Raw genomic sequence first — 10,144 nt, forward strand, 5'->3', positions numbered from 1 at the left:
AATAATAACATGTGAATTTAAAATGTACAAATAAAAATGTATATAAAATATTATTATTAAATTATTTTAAACTAATCATCAAAGGTATTTTAGAGTTCTCTTTATCTCTTTAATATATTTAAATATCTAAATATAAATATATAATTTAAGATTTATACAAGTAAAAACTGTCGCAGCATTATGCGGAATTTTCCCTTAAAATATCACCTTCAGGATCATGCTGATGCTCCACTGACTCCCCCAGTCAGTGGAGCAGTGGGCTGCTGCTGCTACTGCACTATGGAGGTTTGGTGGTGGAGCTGCAGGAGGAGAACCTCTCTCCAGAACTGCTGTGTAACGCTGCAGAACCCATAGAGTCATATTAGTGTAAAATCCTGTAGTATTACTCTACCGCCTCTACAGCCCACATGCTGCTCCACCTTTAGATCAAGCTTCTGCAGCTTGTCTCAGCTTGTCCAGAAAAGCATGTGTACGGCTTTCCATGAGGGGACGCTCAAAACGCGATATCTATTTATGGCAGTGGAGTGAAACTGAATAACACTCTCCAACTACAGGGGGAGCCCAAGAGCAGGCAAGCCTAATTATTGATGCAAGGTGAGGCTGGCAGCTGGCGTGGTAGAGATGCTAACAGCACAATAGCCATCAAAACAGAGTGGTAGCAGGGCTGGATGAGGCCGGCGGTCGGCGCAGAAGTAACGCTAACGGCATGACAGCAATGAAAACACAGTGGTAACAATACTGGATGAGGGCGTCGGACGGCACGCTAGTGATGCTAACGTTGTCGTAGTGATGATAACATTGCACTAGTGGTGCTAATGCTGCGGTAGCGATGCTGGGCGAGGCCAGTGGCCAGCGTTCTAACTTTGTGGAAGCGATGCTAACACTGCAGTAGCAATGCTGAGAGAAGGCCAGAGGCTAGCGCAGTAATAATGCTAATGTTTTGATACAAATGCTGCGGTAGCTATGGAAACATTGCACTAGTGATGGTAATGCTGCGGTAGCTGCTGGATGCTGGCCAGTGCTCTAACGTAGCAGTAGAGATGTGGGGGGAGGCCACCGGTCAGCACAGTAGTGATGCTAATGCCATGATAGCGATGCTGGGTGAGGCCAGTGGCCAGTGTTTTAATGTTGCGGTAGCGGTGCTGGAGGAGGCTGGCGGTCGGCCCAGTAGTGATGCTAATGCCACGATAGTGATGGTAACACTGGGATAGAGATGCTAACACAACATTAGCAATGCTATCTACATCTACAGCTCTAAAAAATAAATCTTAAGAACTGAAAACATGTATTTACAGCTTTCTGCCGTCCACTTATTTTATTAAACCCGTAAGGTCTAAAGGACAGAGGTTTCACACACTTGTTTGCAACTAGATCGGTTTAATACTGTAGAAAATGTTGATCATAAACAGTGAGTCATAACTTCTGAACGCTGGAGTGTGAAATCATTATTCTTTTGTGTTGTAATGAATATTTTCAGTATTGTCCTTCCAGGCTGTAATGGGCTTCTCCAGCTTTTCCACTGGTACAATTGAACGGTAAAGCCTGGAGACTGGACGGTCTCAGCGCTGCGTTAAATTATTTTACCCTACGGTATTAAATGAGGTGTGAATTATCATTTAAAGAGGTGCCCATTCCTATCGTTGCCGCCAAATTTAATTAAACCTACCCCTGAGGAAGGTGGCCAAGTTCCTCCAGCTCAGGGAGGGGTCATTTATTGCACCGTCCAGGCCAACAGTACATCCAGACAGCAATGGTAGTTAAACACATGAGATTTAGCCCCCTCTCCAAGCCAGCACACCCCAAAAAGTCTATCCGTCAGCAACGCTGCCCTCTCCTACTTCATAAATCTCCGCCCTGTTCTCCTAAAAAAGCCCTCAAACAAACTCGTTAAGGCGGGAATTGAGTTGTGATTTTGTGGCGTAGATCACAGCGCCGCGGGCCTGTCCGGAGGGGCCGGTGAGGGAGCTAGTGTGGAGCTTTAGTGGGCTTTAAAGGTGAATCAGTTGGGATTCGGCGCTGGTCAGACGGCCCTGTCGAATGAAGGCTTTTTACTGGCGTAAGCTCTACTGGTCAAGCGTGAGACATGGTGATGTATTACCCTTCCTGCTTGGAAATCACCAGCTAGAAGCGAAGAAAAGCTATCTGCACCTCCAGCAGCACCCATTACGATCCAGAAACTGAGACAGGCCTTTCACACCTGGAGGTGGAACATGCTGCATCTTCAGCTCAAAGGAACAATTTGGCAAAAAATCTAATGAACACAACGACTGTAGAGAAAGCCTGGTCAGCGCAATGTCTCCTAAAAGTGAAGCAACCACAGGTCTAGCGCCTCTGCTGGCTGGTGGCAATACGATGTGTTTAACTCCGCCTCTAAACTGTCTTTTCATAGTTAGTGTCGCCAAATTCCAGCAGTTAGTTCTCCCTGTGCTAATTCTGACCCATTTTTATAGCTATATTGTAAGAAGGCGGGGCTGCAGTAGTAGGAAACAGTAGGAATAAAGTGATTGACAGCCTTGGCTGGATAAGGCCGGTCGTCTGCAGTAGGACCTGCATGGCGTCCTTTCTGTTCAGTACATGGAGGAGCTGCACTTTTACTGTTGGAGCACTGTTCCACTTACTGGACAAACTGGGAATCCAGGGGGAAATCCCCTCTGCTTCTGTGCTGGAAGCTCAGTGAAGACGGTCTGAGACACTGAGGCTCTGCCTGGGAGAAAGGGGGAGGGTCAAGTAAATTAGTTGGCGAGTCTGGCTCTGCCTCTGGTTTCTACTGCACAGACTCTAGAAGATCTCTGACTCCAGATACAGTCAATCAGCCAAAACATGTTTGGTATCTGGTGTGTGCAGGGACAGCAAATGCTAGGCTAAGGCTGCTAACAAACTCTGGACTTGGATGGTCACCAAACTCTGAAATATCTGAATAAACACATGGCCAAAAACCTTTGCCAGATCTCCAGATTCTCCACCTTTGTGTAGAGTAACTGTTCCAGTTTTAGCTTAAATGTATAAATAAACAAATAAATAAATAAATAAATAAATGAAGCTTCTTCTGTTTACAGAAATGAGATTGGTGACCATCTAGATCCAGTGATTGTTAGCGATGTTAGCCTAGCATCTTCTTTTTGTAAACTAAGGAAGCACACCTCAGATACCAAGCAGTTCTGATCAGTGATGATCAATCACGATAAATTATTGTTGGTCTGAATATCCCTTTAAAAAGAATCAGGACATCATTCTTAGTGGTGGTTTAATGCAATGATAAAGTCACCAACTTACAGCAATCAGCCATAACATTAAAACCACTTTAACAGTTTAAACAGTAAATAGCATTGATGACCCTATTCCACAGTGGCTCCTGTCTGTCCAGCGGTGGATCAATATATTAGGCAGCGAGTGAAGAAACAGTCCGTTTTTGAAGATGGTGAAGATGATGAAGGCGTAAGAATCTGAGACACTCTGTGTTAGAGCATCTCCAAAACACCAGTCAGGTCATGAGGGGTGTTCCCAGTATGCGAGTGGTCAGCACCTACCTAAAAGTGCTCTAAAGGAAGGAGGACAGCCAGTGAACAGGGTCATGACCGGGTCAGGGGTGTCCAAGGCTCGTTACTGCTCATGAAGGCCTCGCCCACCTCACAACTTACAAGATCTGCTGTTAATGTCAGGACCTAATGATCAGAGCTGTTTTGGTGGTGGTGGTGGTGGTGGGGGGGGGGGGGGTTGCAATATATTAAGGTTAATATTTACTGGTTTTAAGGTTTTAAAGTTATGGCTGATATAATATATGACTGAATATCGTATGTTGTTCATTTGAAACTCTTTATCAGCCAGTTTGAGAAAATACGCAAATCTATCATCATGAAGTGTCACCACTTTTCAAAACGTGCAAAAATCGCTTAATTATCACATCAGCTGTGATCTTAAAGTCGGTGTGAACAGCCAGGTGATTCGCTCACCCGTTGTTTTTGTTTGTTTTAAGCATTATTTCTGTAAATAAGCAGAATTATCTGCCACTGGAATTGATCAAATGACTCAAATCATGTGAAATTGTCTTGAAATAAGTCAAATTATCTGATAATGTTCTTATAGCGAATATAAAAAAATTAGAATTATTAGATATTTAAACTAGTTTTAAGTTGAGTTCACTTTTTGGGCTTTTTTGAGCTTCAAATCTTAATATTTCTACCATTAATGTTAACATTTATCATCTTTTTCTCTTCAAACTGCCTTAAACGTCAGCGCTGTATGTTCGACATTTCTCCCAGATTTGAATAATTAATGTAAAACTGCGTTACAGACACGAGCCTCGCAATCTGCTTCAGACTTCATCTCTTTTGTGGCATGAAAGTGGCTGCACATCTGTCTCTCTCTCTCTCTATTTGACTCTGATTAGCTGTGTGTGTGTGTGTGTGTGTGTGTGTGTGTGTGGCAGTGTGTGTGTGACAGTGTGTGTGGCATTGTTGAAAACGAAGCTGTATCTGAGGCCTCTCGAACTCTCAGTAGAGCATCAGTGCGGTTCCCCTCTTAAGCCCAGTCACCAGATAGGGGCCTCCCGTTAGATCTGCCGCTCATTTGATACATTATTGAGCCTCTTATAAGGAGAAGGGGTCCTATGAATAATACATGACAGGGGGAATCTATACCGCACTTCAGATAAATGACAGTTTCCTTGCTGGGGAGACACTGTAGTTGGCGGTGAATGGGGGCCGTTTAGTCTGGCGGTTGAGTGAGAGTGAGTGAGTGAGGACGGCTGACGGAGGTCATTTGTTTGAGAGAGCGATTAAGGATGGAGAGGAGTGAGAGGAGCAGCGTGAATGAGTGAGGTGGGAGCCCCCCTTGTGCCACCAAGGTCAACAGCTCAGAGCAGCCGAGGCCGGGACTCCACAAGACCTCAAGGCCCTCCTGAGTTTTAAGCACCTGTGATCCTTTTGCCAGTTCTCTGGTTGGGGCACTAGGTAGGTACTGACCACTGCATACTGGAAACACCCCAACAACTCTGCATGACATTTTGGAAGAGATGTTCTGACCCAGTCGTCTAGTCAAAATATGTCCACCTCTTGATAGAAGCCACAGGAACCAGGTCATCAGTGACATTCCCCGAAGCGGTCAGTGGTTTTAAAGTTCTGGCTGATTGGTGTAAACACTTCAGTCCACCTTAAATGTACAGGAGTGGGACAGACAATCCCATTTATATGCAAAAGGACCAGGAGGGAATCCTGTTGTAGATGGTTCTAAATGGTTCTACATAGGGTTCTGCTGTTATTACACATCAAAGAACCCTTTTATCTAGTGTCAGACTGTTAAAAATAGAGCATCACTCCAAATAACCCTCTATTGCACCTTTACTCTTCTTCTCATTTTAAGGGCCCATTGCAGTGGACGCCACGTCCATTAATATTCATCCTTATTATATGATCCGATCTGTGATGCACGGCTGATCCGACGCAAGAAGCCAATATTGCATTGAAGCGATATGATTAGGAGTGATGTACCACTTTAATTTGCTCCTCCATGCCGCTTGCCTGCTTGCCACATGACCATGTGTTAACAGTAGTGTTGCTGGAGCTAATTAGCGCCTGTATTTTTTTAAATAATCAATGCTCCCACACCTACCCGGTCTCATCATCATCATCGTGTTAAACCCCAAGGCCTGAGCTTCCGAGGTGATGCACAGTGAAGAAAAAAAAAACAAACAAAAAAACATAATGTACCCTTTATGTCCAAAAGTATTCAGACAGCTCTTCTGATGACTGCACTCAGACACATTCAGGTGCAGCTTGTATGAGCGCCATAGAAAAGCACTAGGCAATAGGATTGACCATGGTGCCCAATGCTGAGTGTGGGCTAAAAGAGGGATACAGCTCCAGCCACTGAGTTGTGGGTTCTTTGAACTCCTCCAATGCAAATCCTCCTCACAGCAATGGGGATTCTAACATGTAGAGTAAAGCAGGGGCAATCCCCCTGTTAGTTCATAGGTCATTGGACTGCGAGGTTCCCTGGGGTGATGGAGCTCCTCCAATACTTTTGGGATAAACTAATCATCCACCATCAGGACCTGAGCTCACGGATGCTCTAGTGGTGCTGCATGCAAGCAAATATCCTCCTCACAGCAATGTTCTAACACGTAGAGTAAAGCCGTCCCAGACCAGTAGAGCATTAAAAGAGCAAACTCCCTGTTAGTTCCTCTGATTTGAACAGAAACAAGCAGGTGTCCACAAACTTTTGGACATATAGCGGACTCTATTAGACGCTATGATGTTCCTTCATGTCTTTGAACAGTGTAATTCACATGTTAAACGTTCGGAGGTCTGGAATAAGTGACACGCTGAATTTGCTTCATTACCGGAGTGCAAAAGCATCCATATTTAGAAGTGCATCAGATCCATATGAATAAAATATCGGCTGTCCACAGTTTTCCCTTTCAGGTCGCTTACTTTGGCTCGGCCTGTGCTGATGTAATCTGGTTTATTTATGGGGGGACGATTATGTACGCCTTGTAATGCATTCCTTTCTTCTGTGCAGGTCATAGTTCCTGAGACGCAGTCCAGTGGAAGATACGTACGTGGGAATGAAGCTCCTCCTGATATGAACTGCAGAGGCCTGGTGCGTCTCTCTCCTCTCTGTAGCAGACGGACACTGCGAAGCTGACAGCTCGGCCACTCCGCCCTCACGCACATGCTCAGGCTTTTAATCTTTCATTTACATCCATCAACAACGACAGAGCGTCAGCTGCAATGCAGCTAAGTGACTAAGTGACTGCAGAGCACATGTGCAGATCAGCCCCGATCCTGAAGACCAGCACTCTGACATACCTACACCGCTGAGCCAGACTGGGTTACGACATGCTGACCTGGTCTTCTTAAACTGACCCATGGTCTAGAACTATCTACACCATCTACTGCTGACCGGTGTTCAAATCCACACACTCTTCAAGCTTCTTTCATCTCCATAGGAGAGCACTGTTAATAGAATGAAGACTCCAGAGGTCTTTTGGAGTCCACGCCTCGAATGGTCAGATCTGCTGTGGCGGCACAAGGGGGATCTGTTCAATATTAGGCCGGTGGTTTTAATGTTATGGCTGATTGGTTGTAAAGCTGCCCAGCACTGACTGTTACGGTATCCCAGTTGGTTGCTATGGTGTTGCTTGGTGGTTCCTAAGGTGGGTTATTTTACTCCAATGATGTGAAGCCCCTTAGGCCAATACCAATGGTCTTCAGCCCTCCTCCTGAAGACCTACTGAACCTTCCTGCTGGTTTGAACCTGACCCTAATCGAACACACCTCATTCAGCCAATCAGTGACTTCAGTTTTCAGTAGTCCTGCATATTTAAACAGTTAAGGCCTAAATCAGATGTTCCTAAAATGTAGGTTCAAGTAGGAAACACGACGTAAATTATGAGGGGGGCTGTATAGGAGCTGTGTGGAGACCCTGCCACTGTCTGTAGTCCACTTCAAGACCCCCGAGAAACCCCTAAATTTACATAAAGACTTGTAGAGCATCTCGTCTCAGCTCCTCATGGAGTTTTCCAGCGCTCTTCAGGCTTCCAGAAGCAATTTACCACAACAGACCTAAATCAATTCAAACAAAACAGCTTCACAATTCACAGTTTGTCTTAAACCGACCCCCGATCTCCCCCCATCGCTAATGCAACAGCAGATTAAACCGATTAGACCTGCCGATACTCAGTGAGGAAATCCTCAGTAATATATTATGGTGGGCTTGATGGAAACAGCAGCGTTATTGAGAGCAGACCAGTCAGGCCTGAGCCACATTTCTCATTTCCTGCCCCAACTAAAAAAAGATCAATCAATCGATGTGCCGTGAAATCCGGTCTCTTCCTATAGGCAGCTGCTCACCGATACGGCCCTCCGCGGCTTCGTTCGGTGGGCCATGGGAAACCCGACACCCTCCGGCAGCGCACCCATGTACAAGCTCGTAGCGCCGCTTGACCTTGGATCGGGGAGATAAGTCCGTCGCGTGAGCAGAAACGTGAGCCGAAACGTGAGCCTGGCTTGGCGCTGAGCCAAGCACTTAACCAGCGCTCTACCTGTTCCATTATGCACAATCAGGCCCCATAATGAGCCTGTCTGTAAACAACATGGCAAGAGCGACACCAGACACTTCTCCGGCTTTAAGTGCCTCACTGCTGTAAACAAAGCATGAGAGACATGTGCACACACACTCACACACTCACACACACACACTCTTGCATGGCTCAGCGTGGGTCTGAAGCATGCAGGCTGGAGTTACAGCAGCAGAGGGGAATGAAAGGCTGTAATGTAAGAAGAATGATCCGAGTGCTCAGATCTGGAGACAAAGGCGTCTTCTGGACCTTCTGTGAGAGCGTACAGCCTGCTGGAGAGTAGCCTGAACCTGTGGCCAGGACGGGGGGAACCCCACCAAATGGGTTTGGTGTGAAGCGCCCCGTTCTAGAGGACCTCTGGAACCTCCAAAAGCTAGTTATTACACCTAAAGGTGCACATGCCCGGTACTGTACAGCGAAATGGGTATCGAACCCACAATCCTATCATCAGTCGCCCATAGCTCTAACCGCTGAGCCATGATAGTGAATACACTGCCTGATGCCTGAGACATGGTTTGACCAGATAACACACTCTATTCCCCCAAAAACGGGCTTCTGAAGGCAGTGCTTAGTTCAGGATCAGGTGGGGTGGATTCGGATCTCCAGGAGCAGGGTTGGAGACCACTGGCCTACATGCGCAATCCAGCCATCTCCACCATTAAATCATGCAGATGTTTTCGAGCAGCAGGACAATGTGAAGCTGTGGTCTGAGTGAGCTGGATGTGTGTTTGGATCAGAAGCTGACCGAAGCCCTCAGCCCGGGTCTTCTGTACTGGTGAGACAGCCCAGGTCGCTTAAAGGCCGCCTGCTGGGTCATTTACAACAACAGCAAGACGTGGTCTGTTCAGCCAGGGGCTTTGCTCAGACTTCAGCAGCGATCCACGCAAAGTCTCGGTTCTCTACAAAAGCTCAACGTTCAAACTTATTATACTGAACCAGGAAAGGTGGGTGCATGCACAATAAAAGGACAAAAGTATTGGGACACCTGCTCATTCAGTGTTTCTTCTGAAATCAAGGGTGCTTTTGTTGTAGTAACTGTCTCTACTGTCCAGGGAAGAAGGCTTTCTACTAGATTGTGAAGAAGCATTGCTGTGAGGATTTGATTGCAATCAGCAACAAGAGTGTTAGTGAGGTCAGGATGTTGGATGATGATCACCACCCCACCTCATCATCTCACAACTCCCCAACTCATCCCATCCAAAAGTACTGGGTGGAGCTCCACCACCATCATTCCACTGCTCCACAGCTCCTCAATGCTGGGGGGCTTTATTATACCCCTCTAGCCCACGCCTGGTATTAGGCAGCATGGTGCCAATAGGGTCATGATGTTGATGATCTGCTCCAGAGAGTCCTATTCTATTGACTGTGCATTTGCACATCTTAGAAGGGGTGTCCATCTCATATCGTACATCACATATACATACATATATAGCTTGTCTATGCAGCTCGTCTTCTTTTACAGGGCTGAACAGTTTTATTAGTGCTGCAATTACAACGTTCATCGACCCTGCAGGAGGGACTCCAGCATTATCTCCAGTATTTGCATACAGCCAAACCCCACTCAGGCCGTCCACCTGAGCAGGGCTGGTCTGTCATCTCAGCAGTTTTACAAACTGGAAAAGTTTCTTGTTTGTTTTTCTTCCCCCTCTTTTTTTTACACTGACCCAAGGTTATAAACTCGTACGCTGGAACCGCTGCGAGCAGGACGAGCTCTGAGTGAGTCGGCTTCCAGGGCAATTCACTGAGACAGAAAGTGCACATATTTTGAGGAGGAGTGAGGGGAGCGGAGTGGGGGGTGGGGGGTAGGGGGGGCAAGCGTACAAGATATTTCCTCTGCGCTGCGGTAAGAAAATCAATAGGTACACTGCAGCTCCAAGCCAGTCTAATTGCTTCTCAAGTGTGCTGCATTGTCCTGGGTGAGACAGCCTATGGAGTGAGAGCGCCCTCCGATGGTCATGCTTATGTTTACATCCCTCTTTATGGAAAGCCTTAAGTAACTGACCCTAATGTTTACACTCTGTTGACTTATGATGAGAGGAACTTAAGGAAGTGTTAAGGAAGTCAGGT

Source organism: Salminus brasiliensis, chromosome 10 (assembly GCF_030463535.1).
Source record: "Salminus brasiliensis chromosome 10, fSalBra1.hap2, whole genome shotgun sequence".
Classification (NCBI taxonomy): Eukaryota; Metazoa; Chordata; class Actinopteri; order Characiformes; family Bryconidae; genus Salminus; species Salminus brasiliensis.